We start from the raw sequence: 26,042 nt of genomic DNA, 5'->3' as shown, positions 1-26,042 counted from the left end.
TTCGCTTATATATACTCTTATACCCCAAAAACATCAGGGGGAGCCACGAAAACACTTTTCCACCGCCGCAACCTCCTGTACCCGTGAGATTCCATCTAGGCCTTTTCCGGCATCCTGCCGGAGGGGGATTCGATCACGGAGGGCGTCTACATCAACACCATTACCCTTCCGATGAAGCGTGAATAGTTTACCTCAGACCTACAGGTCCATAGCTAGTAGCTAGATGGCTTCTTCTCTCTCTTTTATTCTCAATACCATGTTCTCCTCGATGTTCTTGGAGATCTATTCGATGTAATACTCTTTTGTAGTGTGTTTGCCGAGATCCGCTGAATTGTTGATTTATGATCAGATTATCTATGAATATTATTTGAGTCTTCTCTAAATTCCTATATGCATGATTTGATATCTTTGCAAGTCTCTTCAAATTATCGATTTAGTGTGGCCTACTAGATTGGTTTTTCTTGCAATGGGAGAAGTGCTTAGCTTTGGGTTCAATCTTGCGGTGTCCTTTCCCAGTGACAGTAGGGGCAGCAAGGCGCGTATTGCATTGTTGCCATCAAGGATAAAAAGATGGGTTTTCATCATATTGCTTGAGTTAATTCCTCTACATCATGTCATCTTACTTAATGCGTTACTCTGTTCTTTATGAACTTAATACTCTAGATGCATACTGGATAGCGTTCGATGTGTGGAGTAATAGTCGTAGATGCAGAATGGTTTTGGTCTACTTGACACGGACATGATGCCTATATTCATGATCATTGCCTTAGATATCGTCATAATTATGCGCTCTTCTATCAATTGCTCGGCACTAATTTGTTCACCCACCGTAATATTTGCTATCTTCAGAGAAGCCACCAGTGAAACCTATGCCCCCGGTTTTATTTTACATCATATTAGTTTCCCGTCAATTTGCCATTTATGTCGCCGTTCCTTTAATTTGCAATCTTTTACTTTCCGATCTATAAACCAAAAATATTTACTTTACCGTTTATTTTATCTCTATCAGATCTCACTTTTGCAAGTAACCGTGAAGGGATTGACAACCCCTTTATTGCGTTGGGTGTAAGTTTGTTGATTGTTTGTGCAGGTATTCGGTGACTTGTGCATTGTCTCCTACTGGATTGATACCTTGGTTCTCAAACTGAGGGAAATACTTACTCTACTTTGCTGCATCACCCTTTCCTCTTCAAGGGAAAAACCAACGCAAGCTCAAGAGGTAGCACGCAACAGTAGTTTGTTTACCCGCCATATGCTATTTTTCTCGAGAGAAGCCACTAGTGAAATCTACGGCCCCCGGGTCTATTCTTTATCATATTTTCCTTCGAGATCTATCTTTATTCGCTTCCAAAAATACCTTGCTGCACTTTTTCTTTATTTATTTTATTTGGCGTTCATTCAAGATCTATTTATCCAATCTATCACAATTTGATCCCGTCAACTTGCCAATTTCTGGCGCCGTTACCCGAAAGAGGGATTGACAACCCCTCATAAGCGTCGGGTTGCAAGTATTTGTTCTTTGTGTGCAGGTACCGTTTACATAGTGTTGCTTGGTTCTCCAACTGGATTGATACCTTGGTTTCATAACTGAGGGAAATACCTACCGTAGCTGTGCTGCATCATCCCTTCCTCTTTGGGCAAATACCGACGTAGTTCGAGCCGCATCAGCGAACGAGGATCTCCTGGATGAAGATCTCCTCTAGGAGACCATGGTGAAGGAGAGGTGGTGTGTCCTCCGCCATGGTCGCCGGTCGGGAGGTCACGCCCTAGATCTCGTTTGATCTGAAGAGAGCGGTGGAGTGGTAGTGACGGCGTCGGGGTGGGTGGGTAGGTATTCGCTTCCTGGGACTGATGAATATATATAGTGGAGGAGTAGCTCTTAAACGGGCTGGGCTTGGTAGGCCCTCCTTTCATTACTTTGCAACGGAAAACAGGTTCCTCTCCTCGCTGAAAATACTCTCCCCGACTCTTTTTGCTGGCTATTATTCAGTTCTTTTTTAACATGTGCGCTTGACAAATGTTTCTTTTATTTTTGCGAAAAGAGAAATTCTTTGTTCTAGGCTGAGACCCACATTAAATTCTAGATGGTTTGAAATTTAAATATCATAGTGAATGTTATTCATATTTTGTAAGGATCAATAATGACTTTTCCTAGAAATAAGGAGCATCGACCACTTTGGGGTCTTGCCTTGTTGTGGGCTCCACCCATGAGAGACTAGACAAAGTTTTTTGTATGTCGTGTTCCAGATTACGCCTGTTGTTTATTCAAGGCTCATTGGGCACATGTCGCGGTCACTATGCCACACATTGGGGTGCGTATGTCGTATGCAAGGAGATTGTCATTGTCATCAATCTTACCTCCTCCACCCCACAGGTTGCCTCCTAGCGTGGACAACTTCCTCTCCCACTAGCATCCCCCTCATGCTACATGTAAGGTCGATTTTTAGCATCGCCCCGACTTTGTAAGTCCCCATGTAGCCATGACCACCTCTTTCGCTCCTAGGTTTGTGCATCACCGTTCGATGTCGGAGCCTCTGTCGGAAACTTTCGCATATGCTCCCCGTATGTTGTTGTTGTTGTCTGGTACCTCCCTTCCCCCCGGCTGCTTAAAGGAGAAGTGTGGGTGGGAAACCATCAGATAACGGACCTAGCCGGCTAGCCCGGTGTATAGAAAATAAAAATAAGACTGAACTGAAACAGGGACGAACGAATTGAAACCTGTTAGCACTAACAAGCACCCGTTAACGATTTTCCCCGCGCAGGAGGGGCCTGGTGTTTTTGCTAGGGATCTGACCACACGTGGTTGTATCTTAATCAGGGATGGACTAAAAACATGACCGTTCACCATTTTAAAATCAGCTAGCTGGTAAATGGACACTTCCTTGTTCTATGCTTTTTGTAAGTGCTAAAAAAGAATTGGTTAATTATCAAACCATAGAATCATACAATCAGGCCAAAACAACATAGTTGGCTGCCTCGTGAACAAACTGTATTGTGTTTGTAAATTAATCCTCGACAATGTCCTTTCAATGAATATTTGATTCACCAGAGATTGAATTTGTGCCAAAGTTTATTTGATTACAACGAAGAAAAATCAAAATAATCTTTCCAGGAAGTCAAATCCTTAATGAAAATTCCTACAAATCAAGGGGCCCACATAGAAAAAACACATCTTGATTCTATCATAGGAAACTTCAATTAGAATCTTTCCAATCAATTATGCCCTTAAAGTGAGGATATGTATGTACTACGTCGGTCGATTATTACTATTAATGTTACTATTTGTATCCAAAAGGATATGACAGGCATGCGCCTCAAAGATGACATGCTTTCAAGCGCTTGAAGGTCATCTAGATGCTTTGCATGTCGGTTCTTACTCACATGATCCTTATAATGACCAAGGAAGCACATGCCACCATGTCGACCCTCTTTACCTTTCTTAACTTCATGGCCAACAGAACATCGCGGGTTATATATATGTCAAAGCACATACACATTTCTCAGTGATTCTTCCACTACTCTTAGAAAGGTAGCTATGTGCTTACCATAAAAAGGAAATATATAGTATGTAGGATTATGAGGTAATGGGAATGTACACACTAGTGTGACAAGATAAGACATCGATTCTGATGACATGGCCTCCAAGGCCGACCCCACTACGGACGACCCTGACCGGCAATGCTACCCCCAATCTTCTATTGGTGTTGCCAGAAGTTCTTCCGCACCACGGGGTTGGTGTTCCTAGTGCGCATTGTGTTCGTGAGTCGTGACTATATATATATATATATATATATATATATATATATATATATATATATATATATATATATATATATATATATATATATATATATATATATATATATATATATATATATATATATAGCCGACACCTTGGGCGACCTATAAGCAAGAGATGGCATGCGGTGCGAGGCTACCAGCACCTACGTGCAATAGCCATGGACCCCTGGTGCAGCCGCTGGCCCTTGTTTGGTTGGCCTATGATTTTTCTTTGTCAATGAGTACCGTCGCTGAGGATGATACTGATACGCTCTATTGGAAAAGGCGGCGCTTAGGCACGCTTAGGCGTTAAGTAGCGCTGAATCCATAAATTTTGTTTGATATCAATTCCTAAATTAGGTTGACTTAAACACTAAAACAAACTCTACTACTATCACTCCATTGCCACTAAAAACAAAAGATTGTGTCTACGTTGCTTAAATTTTTCCTAAACTGGTTACGTATAGTTCACCGGATCCCATAAATGTGAGGCCTAAATTTTTCTTAGAATCAATTTAATTTTCCTGCAAATTTTGCTTATTATTCACGTTCACACCCTAAATCAAGTGAATTTTGGCCTCATGTTCACACAATATTATTTTTCTTGGAATCAACTGAAATGCTTGCTTGAGCCTTGAAATTTACAGGATCAAATAGACATTTTTGTTTAGAGTTTTCTCAAAAGATTAGGAGATATTATGGAACTACGTTGTTCTGTCAAATTTCAAGAGGGACCCAACCGTTTTCCTGTTTGAGAGACGGAAGAGACAAATATTGATAGTTAGTAAGGTCAACACACCCCTCTTCGATATTTCTGATTACTGGTTGCTTTTTCCTTTTTTCAGGGATTTTCAATGTTTTATTATGTATATGATGGAAGTAAAGTCTAGTTTCAACTCAAGTGCAAATTATTTTGATGCATATGGGGTAGTGTACAGATCGATAGCGCTTAGCTCAGTCAGACTCAACTTGCGATTTCGACTGAAATAATCATTTTGATGCCTCTGTATATTACCTAATAAACTAAATAAACGACAATATTCATTTGACGCTTCACTATTATACTGTGGACGTCTCAGCATTTATATTTTTGGAGGCTATATGCGGTCTCAGCCAATAGCAAAGCCAGTAGATATACATGGGCTTTTTAGCTGACACAGACTGGACCGGTCTTGGATGGGCCAACCAACCATAAAGGGTTAGTGGGCTGCATAAACGTTAGTGCTCCGCTCTCCAAATTTCCTAAAGCGACTCCCCTCTCCACTTGAGTCTCCAGTTCTCCACTCGAGCAAAGCGGCGGCCGGAGAGAAAGGAGGATTGGCGCCGCCGGCGACCCCGCACCTCCCCGTCCCCGGCAGCAGCCAGATATTCGAGGTCAGCAAACCTCATCCCCTTCCTCTCCTTCTTCCTTTATGTTACTTTCCTTTCTTGCGGAAAACCCTAGCTTGATTTCCCCTCACAAACCCTAACTTTCCCTCACCGCAACAGTGGAGGAGAGGAGAGAGGGGGGAGGTGGATAGGAAATGGATCCAGCCGAGGTTACTCACGGGTAACATCCATTTTCCCTCTTCATAACTATCTGTATGTTATGCTGGCTGGCGCTGGATGGATGGATCATGTATGTTTGTGTTCTATCTGTGTGCTGATATTTGCAACCACACTGAATGGAGATCCCGTTTATGGCATTTGCTATTAACAACCAGGCTATTAACTTCACCCATTTCCGTTGATGGCATTTGTGTGTGGCTGCTGCTGTTTCAGGGTCAATCCCGCTCCCAACCTGACGTGTGTGGATGGAAAGAGGCTGCGGCAATCTGCGACGCCGGCTGACCCCGTGTGCAAGGTGCTCGGCGACGACAACCTACTCATTGAGATCCTCCTCCTAATCTGCTACCCAACTACCCTCGTCCGCGCTGGTCTCGTCTACAAGCGCTGGCTCTGTCACGCCTCCGACCCCGCCTTCCTCTGCCGCTTCCGCAAGCTCCGCCCGCCCCGCCTCCTTGGCTTCTATGTCGACACCGGGAGGTTTTGTAACAGCTCATGCCTTGTGCCGATGCTACCGCACCCCCCAGAGTTCAACGCCATCATCCGCTCTGCAAGCTCCATCCTGGATGCCTGCAGTAACACACATTAATTCGTCTTGGACTGCTGCAATGGCAACGTCTTCATGAACACGTTCAAGAGCTACATTGGAGATCCTGGATCAAAAAATATAGTGCTCAGCCCCCTCTGCCCTGAGAGGGGCATGGTCGTCATCCCACCATACCCACGACACAAACTCCAGGATGGCTATTTCTGCACTTTCAGTGAACTCTTTCTCAAAGAACGCGGCAACGACTTGTCCTACTTTTGTGTGTTGATGGAATCTTCGAAGGAGCGAACAAAATCTACGGTGCACATGTATATGTTGCAAGATGGTGTCTGGTGTGTGCATGCCTCGGCAACGACGCAGCTCCCTTTTCTGCCACAGGAACTGAATCCTCTGCTTGTTGGCAATAAAATCTATATGGCGGCCACCCCGAGCGAAATTCTTGTCTTGGATTTGACAGCCTTAAGTTTCTCCACATTTCAGCTTCCACAAGGGCTTGTTATAAGTGACAGACGAACCATGTTGTCAAGGGCAGATGATGATTCTGGCGTGTATCTCATTCATTTGAACGAGTTTCAGCTCCGCATATGGCTACACACAGGGGAGAACTGTTTGCTGATGGATACCATATGTTTGCGTGAGATGTGTGCTAAATGGAGGGTGCCTGATCACACACATGAGGTGTCAATGAAGCACGTGGGGCGCAATGCTGAGTTTGTTTTCTTGGAGATGGGTCCATGCCTACTCTATTTGGGTATCAAGTGCAGGACGCTGTGTAAAGTGTATGAGAGGACAAATGAGATTCCATGGTTGGGTTTTATCCATCCGTATATGATGATCTGGCCTCCCACATTCCCTGTGCTCAAGGATGATCCTGCAAGGTTTGTCTTTTGTCCTTTGTGTGATGTTACTATACTTTGGTTTGTGTGGTCGCATTAGAAGCATAAATGAGGCGTATCTAATAGGAGGATGAGGGTGTCCCCTGTGCATGGGGTTCTTGGTCGGCATGCTGAGAAGGAAAGTGAAGGAATTGGGAATAAGTTGAGAAATTAGAGGAACGGGTGTTTGCTTTGGAACTGTGTTCCTCAAGCTATCATATCTTAGATTGTTAATACTTGGTATTTTCGGAATGTTGCCGTATAATATAATTAAGGGTTTTGCTGGAGCACACTATCACTCACACGGATGTCAGTTATGAACCGTGCATTTTACAACGGCATGCTTGTGTTTATGCGTCTCTTCTGATTCAGATGTACCACTATGAAGTTCTTCCTCTTATACGACAATGGTATAATCATCCAACCTAACAACAGTATGGTACTTGGTTGATGTTCTTTTCACCCTCTCTGTTTTAGTGGTTAGACTTCCAATGAGACCCTCTTCTGTGACCATCTTGTATGCTTTAGTTGGCATTCAATCTGTATTGCTGGAACAGTTCTAATCATTTTTTACTTTTGGTTGCTGCGTGATAATTATTTGACTTTGTTGTACAACTAGTTGTCTTTTCACTTGTTTTGACCTTGTCACCATTAATTGTCTCCATCCTTATTCTTCATCTGTTTTGCTTGAAACAGTAATGCGACAGGAAGAGGACGAAGGTCGAGGATCAAAGAAGCGTGAGCTGCAGTTAATTTCTAGCAGCTGAGTGTGTGGGAGCAAAAAAGGCATGTCTTAGAGAAAGCAAGTGCAGTATCTGTTGGCTGTGTTTTGAGTCAGTGACAAGTTATTCTGGGTACTGGATTAGATGTTAAATGGAACTGGATGTTTTAAACAGACCTGTATGTTTGTGTTGAATCCCAACGTTCCACTGCCTGCTAATTATGTTTTTTTTTGCTTTCTACTGTATTGTCCATTTGCAAATCCAGTCCTAGTTGGTGATGTTCCTGTGGGATCAGTCCGCAGATCATATGAGGTATAGCATTTGTTGCCAGGAGTAACAACAAGACAGTTATGCAATTACAGTGCAACATAAACATTGAATGATTGCCTATGTGCAAAGCTTAGTTTTGAAGACAGTTTTGAACATCTCTGTAATCCCTCATGGTAAGATTTATGGTTCTGGCCTGGACGGTCTTAATATGGCTCTTTGCACAAGTTAAAGGTTAAAACTATGCACTCCAGCATTCTTTCTTTTACCAATGGCATGTATAGCTCCCATCCATTTTCCAGAACAGCAATGGATCCACAGCTTTTGAGCCAGGCTTGACCATTCTGTACTCAGTGGTATATATAGCTCCCCTGGTTTTACAAAGCAGAGAAGGATATTCTGTTCCTTTGTTGCAAAACAGAATTCCGTGTTTTATCATCATACCTTTCCTACATGCTGCTTGCTCATACGAAAAGGCAAAAAAAAAGAATATGCATGCTTCCGTGATGAAGTCATACTTACCATCTCTTGTTGTAACTTATCCTGCTCCTGGGTGGTAGTCATCCACTTTTCTCTCAGCTTTACTACCATATTTTCCTACAAAACAGAAGCATAATATTGTTTCATGTCAGAGGTTCTTTATGGAACACAGGGAATCTAAGATAATGCAGCAATATAAGCTCCACTGTCACATTGAAAGATCTTATCATGATACTTATTTGAAGAATCCACACATTTGTTGGGATGAACATGCTTTCAGGGTTATTGAGCTTTTACTTTAGATTCTGAACATCTTCTGTTACCTGGTACATACAAGGGAGAAACTGATGAAATTAAGCCCATCCTGTAAAAAAAGAGAACAAATCAGAACTGTAGTCTGTATTATCAAACATGCATAGGCATAAAATTTCACAATCCGATATAAGGCTATATAACAGGAAGACCTGCGAGCATCGGCGGGGTGGTTGTGTTCCTGCTTAGGCTGTGTGTCCCAGAGAGCCTGGAGCTGCCTCCATCACTCGCTGACATCTTACTGTCGAGGGGTCAGACTGCGGTTATGACCGCTTGCAAGGTGCTCTCAGTGACTAGGCCATGGATTTGTGCTGCCAAAACATGGTTCGTTGCTTTCGATGTTCTTGTGCTCGGCAGATTGATACTAGTCATGTTCATCCTAATTTTGGAGTCTGAATCTAATATTTGACAGTCTGAATATGATAGCTCACTTCTGAATTTTATGCTTGTAGGTGGATCCATGTTGGCTGATTGTGCAGGCTTTGAAAGACTACTTGTGGTTACCCGCATCCAGTCTTGACATTCTAGGCCAATACTCCTCATGTTGCTGGTTTGTAAAACTGGCATTCTTGGATAGCTTCCCTGGGTTAACTGGTGGTTGTCAGAGTGTGACAGACTAATTGAGCACATACAGGTTGGTTCTTCTTTTGTGTTTTGCAAATCCTAGACCCAGTTGTTCTCTCAACCTTGTTTATCTATATCGACAAAGGGTGTTAGTATCAGTTTACTGCTCCCTCCGATCCATATTAATTGTCGCTGATTTAGTACAAAGTAATATGATCGGAGGGAGCACTTTATTTGTTTGATGGCAATATGGAAAACTACTTCTCCACTCTATAAGAGAGATGGTTTTAGTATGAGCTGGACTGCTGGAACCCGAAGTTAGAAATATGAATCCAGTGGTTGACTGCAAATTACTCCGCTCATTTTCTGCGCTCTTTCGCTGTCCACATGCCTTTCGTGTGAGATGGAAGGTACATCCTCTGAGTTCGTATTTCCATCTATAGAAGCGTTTGACAGTAATGTTTTTGTTTCATATCAACCATAATAGTAGTTAGCAATGCAGGCACATGTGTTTTTCTCTCTGGTTTGTATGTTTGCGCTGTAGCTGACCTCTACTGATTTTGTATGTGTGATGACTTGCTTCTTTTCGCCATGATACTATCTCTTAATATTTATTTAAGAGAGCTCATGGTTCTCGTGTTGATTATACTCCTGGTCAGCATTGTAAGGTGATTAAGATATGATCAGACCCTGATTAAGATATTATGATCAGATCATTCTTATCAGATCATCCTTCTACATCGAAGACTTTGGACCGTGCCTTCCATAGGGTAGAAAGTTGACCAAAATTTACACCACTCTTCAGCTCTGCTTCTTGATTGATTCATATCACCCCATTCATATTTTCTATTTTTCTTCAAATAGATGTCCTTTGCTTGGGCAACTTTATGCAGTGTGAATGTTCTTTACACGCTACCAAAACTTTCCTAACCAAATAATGGAAGCATTAAGCATTAACAAAAAACTCCACTGTGCAGCCACTTTTCGGTGTAGTGAGAACCAGGGCTACACTAACCGCCGGGCATGGGCCACGGTTGTATGCAATTACGCAAAGGAGGATCCATCTCCGCCGACAAGCGCTACATCGGCAAGCAAGACTCGAGCTACCTTCCCGGCAAGGAGCATCCTCCCCTGCCGGGGAGGACAGACACAAGGCAAAGAGAAGCAACCAAGCCTGAGAACCAGAAGACGAGACGACCACAAGGCTCCTTGCCGAGGATGCCCACCAGGCCCCGACAAGGCCCCTTGCCGAAGACGACGACCCTCGGTGGGATCCTTGCCGAGGAAAACCACAAGACCCCTGGCTAGGCCCTTGCCAGGGACGACTACGACGCCGCGGTAAGACCCTCGCCGGGCCCCCGGCAAGACCCTTGCCGAGGACATCAGCGGGGCCACATCCAGGCCCGCATCAGTCAGGACCCCGCCGCCGTTCGCATGCAGCTGCCAGCCCAACCAGCTGGGCAGGCACCTGCGTGGCAACACGCAGCTTCCAGGCCAACTCAGCACACGCTTGCGTGGCGGCATGCAGATCTTCGTGAAGGCTCCACCACCGCACCACCTCAGCTGCTTGCCTGCCTACATGACGCCGCATGCATCGCTGGCCAGGGCGCGTGTCGAAGCGAGAGGGAGCAGCGACGGACGGGACGGGCCTCGCTCCCGTCCTCGATAAAGCAAGAGGAAACCTAAGCTACGCATTAAATGCGTCTTGTCCCGTAATAGCTAGCGATAAGCTTAACCACAGTACCCCGATGCCACCTCCTGGTGCCACTATGGCGATCCCTTGGACATATAAAAGGAGGCCCGAGGCGACCAGGAGAGGGGGGTGGGCTGGATTGGGACTCGGGGACAAGTTACGCCCCTTGTAGCTAGTTCGAGAACCTCAAGAACACCGATATACACATCCAAGCAGGATTAGGGTATTACGCATCTCTGCGGCCCGAACCTGGGTAAACGATCTGCGTGCTTGTACTGACTGTTGATCCTGCTCTCCTCACCACCTAGTGCCCCGCAACCGCAGAAGGGATCCTCGTGATCCCATAGGTGTTGTTTCCCACCGACATCTTTGGCGCGCCAGGTAGGGAGCGCGCAATAGTGAGCATCTGGTTTTGCAGCCAGTGGCACAGCTCTTTATCGCCGTGGCTTACGAGGAAGAAGGCGACCAAGCGAGCAACCCGCCGGCGAGTGCGGCGAGTGTTCGCATGACGACAAGAAGAAAAAGAGCTAAGTCATGTGAAACCTTAAGCAATTCCCTTTTTATATACAAGGTTATTTTCCTCGAAGGTTCTGCCCTCTATATGGGAAACCTGCACGCAAAGGGGCCCTCCCACTATTGGCAACGCCCTTGTCCTGTTTCGAGTCCGCTCAACAGCTCAAGCGGCCGCGTTGAGAGCGGCATGGTAGCCTGCCGCACTTGGCAACGCTCTCGATTCTGACTCGAGTCAAGCTTGGCAGTTCAAGCGGCCGCGTTAAGGGCGGTAAGGTGGTTCGCCTGGCAGCAAGCACACCTGGCAGGCCATTGGGGATCCGTCCTCAAAGCGCAGCGACCTGGGTTTACGCGCCGGCAAGCCTACCCAATTAACATAGGGTGGACATACAAAGGAAGATCAAACAGGAAGATAGCATGCACTATTTATTTGAGATTTCTGCGTAACCCCGTATGCTGAGGAGCCTTCCCGGGGCTAGTCGCGCTCCTAATTGCCTCGAGTCCGCTCGACAATATGTGCAGTTGCGCTAAAGCTAGGAAGGTAAATCTTTCCGGGAGGCGGCATTCCCGGCAAGCTGCTAAGGACCCGTTCCTCAAAGCGCTGCCGACTGGAGCGTGCGCACCGGAAGGTGTTCCGGCAAGCAAGGGAATATTTAGCAGAAGTCAGAATTTATAAGTGAGTTGTGTGCACTTCAGATGCTAATCACTTGTCATACTTAAACGCAGTTGTGGCCCGGGGGCTGGCAACGCCCTTAGGACCAATCTTCTTGGTGTCAAGAACGACGAAGTTCTTCGCCATAAGCCTTTCCGGCAACAATCTTGCCGGGAGCCGGTGTCAAGAACAACAAAGTTCTTCGCCATAAGCCTTCCTGACAACGATCTTGCCGGGAGCCGGTGTCAAGGACGAAGTTCTTCACCATAAGCCTTCCCGGCAGTGTCGAGAACTCCGGAGTTCTCCACTAAAATCAGGCACCGAGAACGTCAAAGTTCTCTGCTGAAGATAAAAGCCTTCCTGGTGAAGCTTGCCGGAAGCCGGCATCAAGAACATCAAATTTCTCTGCTGAAGATAAAAGCCTTCCTGGCGACAAGCTTGCCGGAAGCCAGCGTCGAGAACGTCAAAAGCCTCCGCTGAAAACACAAGACGTCCCGGCAACAGCCTTGCCAGGAGCAAGAAAGGGAACAAAACCACACTCTGGCATCAAGATCTGTAGAGTTCTCTGCCTGAAAATTTCCATGGAAGTAGCCTCGGGGGCTGGCGGCTCCTTTGGGTGCAACTTTCTTGGGAACAATCTTTCCAGAAATAGTATTTTTTTTCGGAAGGGTAGACGTAACAACCGTGGCCCATGCCAAGCTTGGTCCCGTCTCCAGCATCGAATTCATGGAGTTCTCCGCTGAAGCCGGCCCGGGGGCTACTGTCGGTGTAGTGAGAACCAGGGCTACACTAACCGTCGGGCATGGGCCACAGTTGTATGCAATTACGCTAAGGAGGATCCATCTCCGCCGACAAGCGCTACATCGGCAAGCAAGACTTGAGCTACCTTCCCGGCAAGGAGCATCCTCCCTTGTCGGGGAGGACAGACACAAGGCAAAGAGAAGCAGCCAAGACTGAGAACCAGAAGACGAGACGACCGCAAGGCTCCTTGCCGAGGATGCCCACGAGGCCCCGGCAAGGCCCCTTGCTGAAGACGACGACCCTCGGCGGGATCCTTGCCGAGGAAAACCACAAGACCCCCGGCTAGGCCCTTGCCGGGGACAACTACGACGCCGCGGCAAGACCCTCGCCGGGGCCCCGGCAAGACCCTTGCCGAGGACATCAGTGGGGCCACAGCCAGGCCCGCATCGGTCAGGACCTCGCCGCCGTTCGCATGCAGCTGCCAGCCCAACCAGCTGGGCAGGCACCTACGTGGCAATATGCAGCTTCCAGGCCAACTCAGCACACGCCTGCGTGGCGGCATGCAGATCTTCGTGAAGGCTCCACCACCGCGCCACCTCAGCTGCTTGCCTGCCTACATGGCGCCGCATGCATCGCTGGCCAGGGCGCGTGTCGAAGCGAGGGGGAGCGGCGACGTACGGGACGGGCCTCGCTCCCGTCCCCGATAAAGCAAGAGGACACCTAAGCTACGCATTAAATGCGTCTTGTCCCGTAATAGCTAGCGATAAGCTTAACCACATTACCCCGATGCCACGTCCTGGTGCCACTGTGGCGATCCCATGGACATATAAAAGGAGGCCCGAGGCGACCAGGAGAGGGGGGTCGGCTGGATTGGGACTCGGGGACAAGTTACGCCCCTTGTAGCTAGTTCGAGAACCTCAAGAACACCGATATACACATCCAAGCAGGACTAGGATATTACGCATCTCTGCGGCCCGAACCTGGGTAAAAAATCCGCATGCTTGTACTGACTGCTGATCCCGCTCTCCTGACCACCTAGCGCCCCGCAACCGTAGAAGGGATCCTCGTGATCCCATAGGTGTCGTTTCCCACCGACACCATTGTAGAAAAAAGATTTTATACCACTCTCAATAAGAATAAAATGTGAGTTTCAATTTTTTTTCTGTCAGCTTCAGAAAAAAAAGTGCCTATGATGTTCTAAAATATCTGAAATGTTTTCTTTTGACCTTGAATCCCATGTCGAATAGCCAACCCAATGTAACCAAATTAAGTAAAAAGTCTGCCGATCTAGAACAACCACTACCAGTGACAGGTCACTACCTAGGAAAAACCTTATACACAGAATATTATCAGCAGTGCTCTTCAAAATACGACGCTACTGCTATTTAGCAGCAGCGCGTGCCAGAAAAACGCGCTGCTGAAAGAAAAATAGCAGTAGCGCGTCATCTCTAAACTGCGCTACTGCTCTAATTGCCATGACCTCGCCGTCCAGCTAGTTATAGCAGTAGCGCCCTACACCGTACCGCGCTACAGCTATAGGTGTTAGCAGCAGCACGCGTCTCTAAAACTCGCTACTACTAAGTTCAGCCCATAAGTTTAGTCCCACCTCGCTCCGCGAACAGGCTGTTTACCACCTTAAATATGTTACTTCTCAAACTATCACAACCACTTGGTCTTCACTTCACTGAACTCTATGTGTAGAATTTGTGGCCGCAATATGAGTCTTCTCCGGTTCCTACCGGAGAGGACTCATATTGACAATTCAGATTGTACACACAAAAAATCATTGATGGCCAACGTATTTTTGCATTGACAAACAATGTGTTTTTGCGTGCTTACACTTAGCAGTAGCGCTTTTAATTGTAAAGCGCTACTGCTAGTCCAACTTAGCATAGCAGTAGCGCTCATCTCCGCCCAGCTGTAGCGCTTTTCCGTACCCGCGCTACTACTAACCCTACCTTATCCCCACGCGGCCGACCCTCTCTCTCACTCACTCTCCCCCTCAGTCACTCTCGCCCGCGCCGATAACCGTTGTCGTTCGTCGTCGCCGCCGCCGTCGTGCGTCCGCCACCGAGGCACTCCCTCCTTCCGTCCCTCCTCCTCCCACCACGCCCTCCTCCTTCCTCCTCCTACCGCGCCCTCCTCCCTCCGCCTGCGGCCGCCCCATCCTCCCTCCTCCGCCGGCAGCCCTCCTCCCACCGCCCTTCCCTCCTCCTCCTCCCACCGCCCCTCCCTCCTCCTCCTCCGGCCGGCCCCTCCCCCTCCTCCTCCGGCCGCCCCCTCCCCCTCCTCTCTCCTCCCTCCCTCCCTTGTCTCTGTTCTTGCAAATCGTAGGTAATTTAAATGTAGATTTTAGAATGTAGACATCATAGACTGTAGGTTTTTTAATAGAATATTTTTTTTGACTATTTTAGGTGTTTTGAATAAAATAGAAATAAGAAAATTTAGGGTAGAACTAGGGTAGTAGAATTTTTAGCAAGTGTTTAATAGAATTACTTTATTTAGTAAATGATTAATATAACTAGTTTATTTATATTAAGTGCTTAATAGAACTAGTTGATTTAGTAAGTGCTTAATAGAACTAGTTTATTTATTTCCCTCCCTCCCTCTGATCAAGCCGGCCTCCTCCACCGAGTCGACGACGAGGATGCGGGATAGGCATCGTCGACGTCGATGCGGGAATAATTGCTTGAACTAAAAAAATAAACTAGTTCTATTAATTTTCTTGCTAAAACTAAACTACTTCTATAGTAACGTAAAGTTGTTTTATTAAATCAACTAGTTCAACTACTAAGCACTTACTATAAATAAAATAAAGTAGTACTTACTAAAAATAAACTACTTCTATAGTAAAATAAAGTAGTTCTATTAAATCAACTAGTTCAACTACTAAGCACTTACTATAAATAAAATAAAGTAGTACTTACTAAAAATAAACTACTTCTATAGTAAAATAAAGTAGTTCTATTAAATCAACTAGTTCAACTACTAAGCACTTACTATAAATAAAATAAAGTAGTACTTACTAAAAATAAACTACTTCTATAGTAAAATAAAGTAGTTTTATTAAATCAACTAGTTCAACTACTAAGCACTTAGTAAAAATAAACTTGTTTAACTAGTTCTATTATTTATCGAAGCCCCCCCCCCATGTCGAAGTTATCGAGGGGGTATATCGACAACGACATACCCGATAAAAAATGAGAAGACGAAGAAGAACAAAAAAAAGAGGAGAAGAAGAAAGGAATATAGGAGAAGATCGAAGAAAAAAAAGAAGAGAAGAAGAAAGGAATAGAGGCTCTCCTCTATTACTTTCTTCTTCTCCTCTTTTTTTTTCTTTTTCCTCTTCTTATTTATTTCTCCACTTCTTCCTCTCCTCTTCTTCTCCTTCTTCTTCTTCTTCTTCTTCTCCTTCTTCCTCTTCTTATTTTCCTTTTTCCTCTCCCCCTCATCACATGTCCGAGGAGAAAAAGAAAAAAAGGAGAAGAAGAAGGAATAGAGGAGAAGAAGAAAAAATAGATTTTAATCTATTTTTTTCTTCTCCTCTATTCCTTCTCCTTCTCCTCTTTTTTTCTTCTTCTTCCTCTTCTTATTTTTCTTCTTCTTCCTCCTTCCTCTTTTCTTCCTCTTTTCTTCTTTCCTTAATTTCCTTCCTCGACGACCCTAACCCTAAACAGTACAACTAACTACAATGACTTCGCTTGCATACATATGAACAAATATGATCGATCATCTATGAACAATATAAAAACATCATATGATATATGAAAAAATAAATCACATCTATGAACAAAAAAAATCATCTAATCATATATTTTTTACGGCGGCCACGGCGGCAGGGGGCAGGGCAGGGGCGCGGGGGCAGTGGGGAGAAGAACTGAACCGAAAATTTCACAAGTGTGGCTTATATAGACATACCTTTGGTCCCAGTTCTTGGCAGCAACTGGGACAAAAGCTCCCCTTTAGTCCCGGTTCGAGCCACCAACCGGGACCAAAGGTCGCTTTTCAGCAGCCCAAAGGGCGGGAAGCAGAGGCCTTTGGTCCCGGTTGGTGGCACAAACTGGGACTAAAGGGTGGGCATTGGTACCGGTTGGTGGCATGAACCGGTACCAATGTACGCCTTTAGTACCGGTTGGTGGCACCAACCGGGACTAAAGGCCTTGTGCTGCCCGCATCGCGGCACGAAATTTTAGTCCCACCTCGCTAGCTGAGGGAGCTCGAGAGTGGTTTATAAGCCCCACTCACGCTGCCCTCTCGAGCTCCTCTCAAATGCAGTCTTTCGGGCCTAAACACACTGTATCTGCCTGTGGGCCTACTGGGCCTTCTACGGGCCTGAATCCTGGCTGATAGGTGGGTTTCTAGTCGTATTCAGGCCGTGGTGGCCCAATAGGTGGCATTTTTTTCCATTTTCTTGTTTTCTTTGTTGCTTTATTTCTTTTATTTTTTTCTACTTACAACAAAATACTTACTATTGCTATTTTTATTTATTTTATTTTATTATAATTTATTTTATTTTGTTTCTACTTATTTATTTTATAAAAGTTTACTTTATTTTATTATAGTTTATTTTATTTTATTTTATTTTGTTTTATTTTCTTTCTACTTATTTATTTTATAAAAGTTTATTTTATTTTGTTTCTACTTATTTATTTTATTTTGTTTCTACTTATTTATAAAAGTTTATTTTGTTTATACTTATTTATTTTATTTCTTTTTTGCTTTTTGTATTTATTTTATGATTTTTTTTGCTTTTAATGTTTTGAACAGAAAATACTTTGATAATTTTAGTTGCATAAATTCTATATAATTTTAGTTTCAATAATACTAGAGGTTTATAAAAGCTTTTTAGTTGATTCCTTTAGTAACGATTCTAAGGTTGTTATCGGGTAGGGGGTTATATTTACAACGACGACATACATATATGGGAAAATAATGTTATCAGGGAGAGGGTATATCGACCCCCCTCGTGTTGAAGTTATCGGGAGCGGGTATATCGACAACGACATACCCGATAAAAATAAACTACGGACAATCTGTTTCGAGATATCAGGGTTCCATACGGAAACTCGTCTGTTACGACAGACATTTCAAATGAACTGCGAAAAGGTTGAAAGTTGGCATGGTATCATCATAATAGTTGTGGAGAGAAAGTGTTCACTTTTTCTTTGCTTGTGTCCTTTGCTTATTGCGCCGTAACCATGGATAATCTTCATCGTTTATCAGGATGCTTGGGTCAGCCTTGACTTTGAAGGGAGGAATTTCATGAAACTTTTCATAATCTTCGGACATGTCTGTCTTGCCCTCCACTCCCACGATGTCCCTTTTTCCTGAAAGAACTATGTGGCGCTTTGGCTCATTGTATGATGTATTCGCTTCCTTATTTTTTCTTTTTCTTGGTTTGGTAGACATGTCCTTCACATAGATAACCTGTGCCACATCATTGGCTAGGACGAACGGTTCGTCAGTGTACCCAAGATTGTTCAGATCCACTGTTGTCATTCCGTACTGTGGGTCTACCTGTACCCCGCCTCCTGACAGATTGACCCATTGCACCTAAACAAGGGACCTTAAAATCATGTCCGTAGTCAAGTTCCCATATGTCCACTATGTAACCATAATATGTGTCCTTTCCCCTCTTGGTTGTTGCACCAAAGCGGACACCGCTGTTTTGGTTGGTGCTCTTTGATCTTGGGTGATCGTGTAAAATGTATTCCCATTTATCTCGTATCCTTTGTAAGTCAATACAGTCGAAGATGGTCCCCTGGACAATGAGTACAGCTCATCACAAGCAGTGTTGTCACCTCTGAGACGTGTTTCCAACCAACTGCTGAAAGTCCTGATGTGTTCACATGTAATCCAGTCGTCACACTGCTCCGGGTGTTTGGAGCGCTGACTGTTCTTGTGTTCATCGACATACGGGGTCACCAAGGTAGAGTTCTGTAGGACCGTGTAGTGTGCTTGAGACCAAGAATACCCGTCCCTGCATATTATTGAGTCCCCTCCAAGAGTGCCCTTTCCAGTCAGTCTCCCCTCATGCCGCGATTTAGGGAGACCTATCTTCTTAAGGCTAGGAATGAAGTCAACATAAAACCCAATGACATCCTCTGTTTGACGGACCATGGAGATGCTTCCTTCTGGCCTAGCGCGGTTACGGACATATTTCTTTAGGACTCCCATGAACCTCTCAAAGGGGTACATATTGTGTAGAAATACGGGGCCTAGAATGACAATCTCGTCGACTAGATGAACTAGGACGTGCGTCATGATATTGAAGAAGGATGGTGGGAACACCAGCTCGAAACTGACAAGACATTCCACCACATCACTCCTTAGCCTTGGTATGATTTCTGGATAGATCACCTTCTGAGAGATTGCATTGAGGAATGCACATAGCTTCACAATGGCTAATTGGACATTTTCCGATAGAAGCCCCCTCAATGCAACCGGAAGCAGTTGTATCATAATCACGTGGTAGTCATGAGACTTTAGGTTCTGGAACTTTTTCTCTGGCATATTTATTATTCCCTTTATATTTGACGAGAAGCCAGTCGAGACCTTCATACTGAGTAGGCATTCAAAGAAGATTTCCTTCTCTTCTTTGGTAAGAGCGTAGCTGGCAGGACCTTCATACTGCTTTGGAGGCATGCCGTCTTTTTCGTGCAAACGTTGCAGGTCCTCCCGTGCCTCGGCTGTATCTTTTGTCTTCCCATACACGCCCAAGAAGCCTAGCAGGTTCACGCAAAGGTTCTTCGTCACGTGCATCACGTCGATTGAAGAGCGGACCTCTAGGTCTTTCCAGTAGGGTAGGTCCCAAAATATAGATTTCTTCTTCCACATGGGTGCTCGTCCCTCAGCGTCATTTGGAACAGCTAGTCCGCCGGGACCCTTTCCAAAGATTACGTGTAAATCATTGACCATAGCAAGTACGTGATCACCGGTACGCATGGCGGCCTTCTTCCGGTGATCTGCCTCACCTTTGAAATGCTTGCCTTTCTTTCAACATTGATGCTTGGTCGGAGGAAATCGACGATGGCCCAGGTACACATTCTTCCTGCATTTGTCCAGGTATATACTTTCGGTGTTAGCTAAACAGTGTGTGCATGCTTGGTATCCCTTGTTTGTCTGTCCTGAAAGGTTACTGAGAGCGGGCCAATCGTTGAGCAACGTGTGCAGGTTGAATTCCTCCTGTTTGTGCTCATCGCACATAGGTACACCGTTTCCATTCCACAGCTGTAGAAGTTCTTCAACTAATGGCCTTAGGTACACATCAATGTCGTTGCTGGGTTGCTTAGGGCCTTGGATGAGAACTGGCATCATAATGAACTTCCGCTTCATGCACATCCAAGGAGGAAGGTTATACATACATAGAGTCACGGGCCACGTGCTGTGATTGCTGCTCTGCTCCCCGAAAGGATTAATGCCATCCGCACTTAAACCAAACCATACGTTCCTTGGGTCACCTACAAACTCAGCCCAGTACTGTCTCTTGATTTTTCTCCACTGCGACCCGTCAGCGGGTGCTCTCAACTTCCCGTCTTTCTTACGGCCCTCACTATGCCATCACATCAACTTGGCATGCTCTTTGTTTCCGAACAGTCGTTTCAACCATAGTATTATAGGAGCATACCACATCACCTTCGCAGGAACCCTCTTCCTGCGGGGCTCGCCGTCAACATCACCAGGGTCATCTCGTCTAATCTTATACCGCAATGCATGGCATACCGGGCATGCGTTCAAATCCTCGTACGCACCGCGGTAGAGGATGCAGTCATTAGGGCATGCATGTATCTTCTGCACCTCCAATCCTAGAGGGTCTACGACCTTCTTTGCTGCGTACGTACTGTCGGGCAATTCATTATCCTTTGGAAGCTTCTTCTTCAATATTTTCAGTAGCTTCTCAAATCCTTTGTCAGGCACAACATTCTCTGCCTTCCACTGCAGCAATTCCAGTACGGTACCAAGCTTTGTGTTGCCATCTTCGCAATTGGGGTACAACCCTTTTTTGTGATCCTCTAACATGCAATCGAACTTCAGCTTCTCCTTTTGACTTTCACATTGTGTCCTTGCATCGACAATGACCAGGCGGAGATCATCATCATCGGGCACATCGTATGGTTCCTCTTGATCTTTAGCAGCTTCCCCCATTGCAGCATCACCGTATTCAGGGGGCACATAGTTGTCATCGTCCTCTTCTTCTTCATTGTCTTCCATCATAACCCCTATTTTTCCGTGCCTCGTACAAACATTATAGTGTGGCATGAAACCCTTGTAAAGCAGGTGGGTGTGAAGGATTTTCCGGTCAGAGTAAGACCTCGTATTCCCACATTTAGGGCATGGACAACACATAAAACCATTCTGCTTGTTTGCCTCAGCCACTTCGAGAAAATTATGCACGCCCTTAATGTACTCGGAGGTGTGTCTGTCACCGTACATCCATTGCTGGTTCATCTGCGTGCATTATATATAATTATGTGTGTCAAAAGTAAGAAAATTAGACAAGGATCTATCTAAAGTAAGAATTTTTTCTTTCAGAAAGAAGATAAGAACAAGAGGCTCACCATGGTGGTGCCGACGACGAGATCGGCGCGGGCGATCCACGCGGTGAAGACGGGGACGGGGCGTGACGGACCACTAAACCTAGACAAATCTCGGGAAAAATGGAGCTCGGAGGTCGAGCTTCGAGAGGAGAAAGCTTAAGTAGTGTGGCTCGGGCATTTTATCGAACACCTCATGTGCATAGTAGGTGAGCTAGAGCACCCAAATGCCCTCCCCTCGCCGGCCAGAAAAAACAGAGCACTGTGGAGTGCTCTGCCGCGACGATGGGGTATATATAGGCAACTTATTTGTCCCGGATCGTGGCTGGAACCGGGACTACAGCTCCCCTTCTGTCCCGGTTCGAGTCACAAACCGGGACCAATGGCCGTGGGCCAGGAGCGCGGCCCATTGGTCCCGGTTCGTGCCTAGAACCGGGACAAATGGGTCCAGACGAACCGGGACCAATGCCCACGAGGCCCCGGCCGCCCCCCTGGGCTCATGAACCGGGACGAATGCCCCCCATGGGTCCCGGTTTGTGCAGAACCGGGACTAATGGGCTGGCCAGGCCCGAACCAAAGCCCTGTTTTCTACTAGTGTTACTCAATGAATTAAATAATAAGAAAAATGATAACGTTGTTGGAGTTATGACTAGAGGGGGTAAAATGACTCAGGAACCTTTGTATCCTGAGGGCCACCTTAAGAGAATTGAGCAAGATTCTCAGAGAACTAATGTTGATGCACCTAGTCCTTCTAAGAGGAAGAAAAATAAAAATGATAGGACTTTGCATGCTTCTAGTGAACCTGTTGTTGACACACCTGAGAATCCCAATGATATTTTTATTTCTGATGCTGAAAGACAATCTGGTGATGAACATGAACCTAGTGATAATGTTAATGATGATGTGCATGTTGATTCTCAACCTAGCAATAACAATGATGTAGAGATTGAACCTGCTGTTAATCTTGATAACCCACAATCAAATAATCAACGTTATGATAAGAGAGACTTTGTTGCTAGGAAGCATGGTAAAGAAAGAGAACCATGGGTTCAGAAACCCATGCCTTTTCCTCCCAAACCATCCAAGAAAAAGGATGATGAGGATTTTGAGCGCTTTGCTAAAATGATTAGACCTATCTTTTTGCGTATGCGTTTGACTGATATGCTTAAAATGAATCCTTATGCTAAGTATATGAAGGATATTGTTACAAATAAAAGAAAGATAACGGAAGCTGAAATTTCCACCATGCTTGCTAATTATACTTTTAAAGGTGTAATACCTAAGAAACTAGGAGATCCAGGAGTACCAACTATACCATGCTCCACTAAAAGAAACTATGTTAAAACTGCTTTATGTGATCTTGGAGCCGGTGTTAGTGTTATGCCTCTCTCTTTATATCGTAGAATTGATTTGAATAAGTTGACATCTACTGAAATATCTTTGCAAATGGCCGATAAATCAACTGCTATAGCTGTCGGTATTTGTGAGGATGTGCCTGTTGTGGTTGCAAATATAATGTTACTATTTTAACGGACTTTGTTATTCTTGATATTCCCGAGGACGATAGTATGTCTATTATTCTTGGTAGACCCTTTTTGAATACTGCAGGGGCTGTTATTGATTGCAACAAAGGCAATGTCACTTTTCATGTTAACGGTAATGAGCATATGGTACACTTTCCGAGGAAACAACCTCAAGTCGACAGTATCAACTCTATTGGAAAAATTCCAACGATTATTATTGGAGGTTTTGAATTTCCTCTTCCTACTGTCAAGGAGAAATATGATATTCTTATTGTTGGGGACATACATATCCCCGTTGAGGTAACCTAGTGTTATTCGAAAATTCTCCAGTTTCATGCGATTCGGAATGAGTTTGTTAACAAGACTTGATCAACCTTGTTAGTGGATTCCTTTTGATGAGCATGAGATGGATGAAGTTAGAAAGCACCACTTTCTGTACCCTCCTTTTACTTTCTGTTATTTAGATTAAATAAAGCAAAATTAGTATTTTCTGTCTGTTTTCTGAATTATTCTTGCAATAAAAAATACCCCAAAAATAAAAGTTCTCCAAATGTCCCGAAACTGAAATATGATTTTTTGTAGAATATTTAAGAATTATTGGCACTCAGAACACATCAGGGGGCCACACCACCTGACCACGAGGGTCCTGGGCGTGCCCCTACCTCGTGGGCCCCACGTGGCCCCTCCACTTATTCCTGCAACCAGTCACTTCGTCTTCCTCCAGAAAAAATCCTCCCATAGCTCAAACCCGTGTTCTAGCTCATCTTGCTGCCATTTTCGATCTCCTTGCTCAAAGCGTCACTCACAAAACTGCTTTGGGGGATTGTTCTTCGGTATGTGACTCCTCCAATGGTCCAATTAGTTTTTGTTTTAGTGCTTTATTTATTGCAAATTTTTGCTGCTTAGGTGTCCCCATTCTTGAGCTTGCATGTCAAATTTATGTGGCCCCAAGTAGTTCTAATGCATGATATAGCCTCTAGGCACTTGTGGGAGTAGTTGCTATTAATCTTGTTGAGTTTGGTTCACTTTTATTTTGAGTTGCTAAAAATTTCAGAAAATTTTCAGAGGAAGAAATATGTTTAGGAAAATGTACCAAGGTGGTTCCTCAAAAAAGCAGGCACCCAGGCTCGCGATACGTGAGCCGGACTATGAAATACCAAGGGAAGCTCAAGTGCGGCCTTGTGAATGGCCGTCAGAGGAGTTTATGGTTAGAGAAGGTATCAAGGAAGAATTTGACGCGTATGTGCGTAATGCTGAACTTGAGGGCTTCATGTCAGATAAGTGCCCCCAATACTACTACCTAACTGACTCCTTTGTGAGAAGGTTTAAATTTACATCATCACACAATTCTCACACTCTCCTATTGGATCTTTATGATAAATCTTATACCATGGACTTAGAAGATTTTAATACTGCTTGTAAACTCCCGCAGTGGGGTAATGCTAGTGAACCTCGAAAATATGAATATAACGACTTTCTTGCTAGTATAACTGTGGGGGAATCTAGAGAAATCACACAAGCTACCATAGGGAGCATTCATTCTCCTTCCATACATTATTTTGCTCTCTTTATAGGTAGATGCATTGACGGTAAGGATGAGGCATGTCACATGTGCGTTCCCGATCTTATTGTTCTCAAGAGTACTGTATTAGGAGATAAACAATACAAATTGGGGACCATTGTTGCATGAAGGTTGCATCATAATAGTATAAGTGGAGATTTGTTTGGTGGAATTTATGCAACTCGTTTAGCTAATTATCTTGAGGTACCCATACATGAAAATGATATGGAGTTGCCTCCTGCTTATCTAGATTACAATGCTATGGTTCACCATCAGTTTGTTGAGAAGAATGAACAGTCCCTCTAGTACCGACTAATCTTTGATAGACGTCGCACTGTCCATGTTGCTCTCCCTGCTCCTGCTTTCTTTGACTTTCAGGCAAAAAGGAGATATGTTATAACCAGGGAGGAGGCAAACGAGTACGAAAGGAGGATGGAGGCAGCTCGCCTCCAAGCTGCAACTCGTCAGGCAGTAGTTGCTGCATCTCAGTACGACCCCAGCTACAACTTCGGATATCCGCCAGGCCAGCCGTGGCCCTAGACCAACTTAGGCCAAAAGCCTAAGCTTGGGGGAGTACGTATTTCTCACCGATATTACATTCATGTTCACACACTCATGCTAGTTGTCGGTGCTCATACTTTTTCATTGTACTATTCATGCTAGTTTATTTTCTTTTCTAATCTTCTTCTTGTGTGTTTGAATAACCTTAAGAAAAACCAAAAAAATTAGTTGTAGCTTTTAGCTAGTTTACTTTCCATGCCTGTAGTAGTAATAATTAAAAGAAAACCCAAAAAGATTTCTCGTTCTTCTTTTGCTTGTTGGGAGCTTTCCCGTGTAAATAGTTTTATTTCTTTTCTTTAGGGGTCGAGAGGAGAAGACCTTGATGAAAATGTTGAGTGGCTCTCATATGCATTATTGTTGATTTAACCAAGAGCCCATATTACATTGTCTTCTCCCTTGTATTAAATGCTTGCAGATTCCAGCTTAGTCCAATGCACGTTCACTATTATTATTATCCACACCGTTCGGTCGTGCAAGTGAAAGGCAATAATGACGATATATGATGGACTGATTGAGTTGAGAAAAGCTGGTATGAACTCGACCTATCTTGTTTTTGTAAATTTGATTAGTTCATCGTTCCTGATTCAGCCTATTATGAATGAAACATGTTTGCAATGACAATTAGAGATTATAGTTGCTCATGCCAGGCTTAATTAGCTAGGAGTTTATAATGGTTTACCTTGCGTGCCAACATGCTATTAAATGGTTGTGATGTGGTATGATGGGTGGTATCCTCCTTTGAACGATTCGAGTGGCTTGACTTGGCACATGTTCACGCATGTAGGTTAAACAAAATCATCATAGCCTCCACGATATTTATGTTCATGGTGAATTATATCCTACTCATGCTTGCACTCAGTGTTGATTAATTTTAATGCATGTTCATGAATGTTGTCGCTCTCTAGTTGGTCGCTTCCCAGTCTTTTTCTAGCCTTCACTTGTACTAAGCGGGAATACCGCTTGTGCATCCACTTCCATAAACCCCAAAGTTATTCCATATGAGTCCACCATACCTTCCTATATGCGGTATCTACCTTCCGTTCTAAGTAAATTTGTATGTGCCAAACTCTAAACCTTCAAATGAAATTCTGTTTTGTATGCTCGAATAGGTCAGGTATCAACTAGGGTTGTCTGTATCTTCCATGCTAGGTGGGTTATTCTCACAAGGAGTTGAC

At 44.6% G+C, this 26,042-nt stretch overlaps 1 pseudogene; it reads left to right on the top strand.

Annotated features, from left to right (window-relative positions):
* Positions 1-5,428: 5,428 nt before the first annotated feature.
* Positions 5,429-8,226, top strand: LOC109740520 (uncharacterized; annotated as a pseudogene).
* The last annotated feature ends 17,816 nt before the right edge of the window (positions 8,227-26,042 follow it).

This window comes from Aegilops tauschii, chromosome 3 (assembly GCF_002575655.3).
Source record: "Aegilops tauschii subsp. strangulata cultivar AL8/78 chromosome 3, Aet v6.0, whole genome shotgun sequence".
NCBI lineage: Eukaryota > Viridiplantae > Streptophyta > Magnoliopsida > Poales > Poaceae > Aegilops > Aegilops tauschii.
This window is presented reverse-complemented; position numbering and strand designations above follow the sequence as displayed.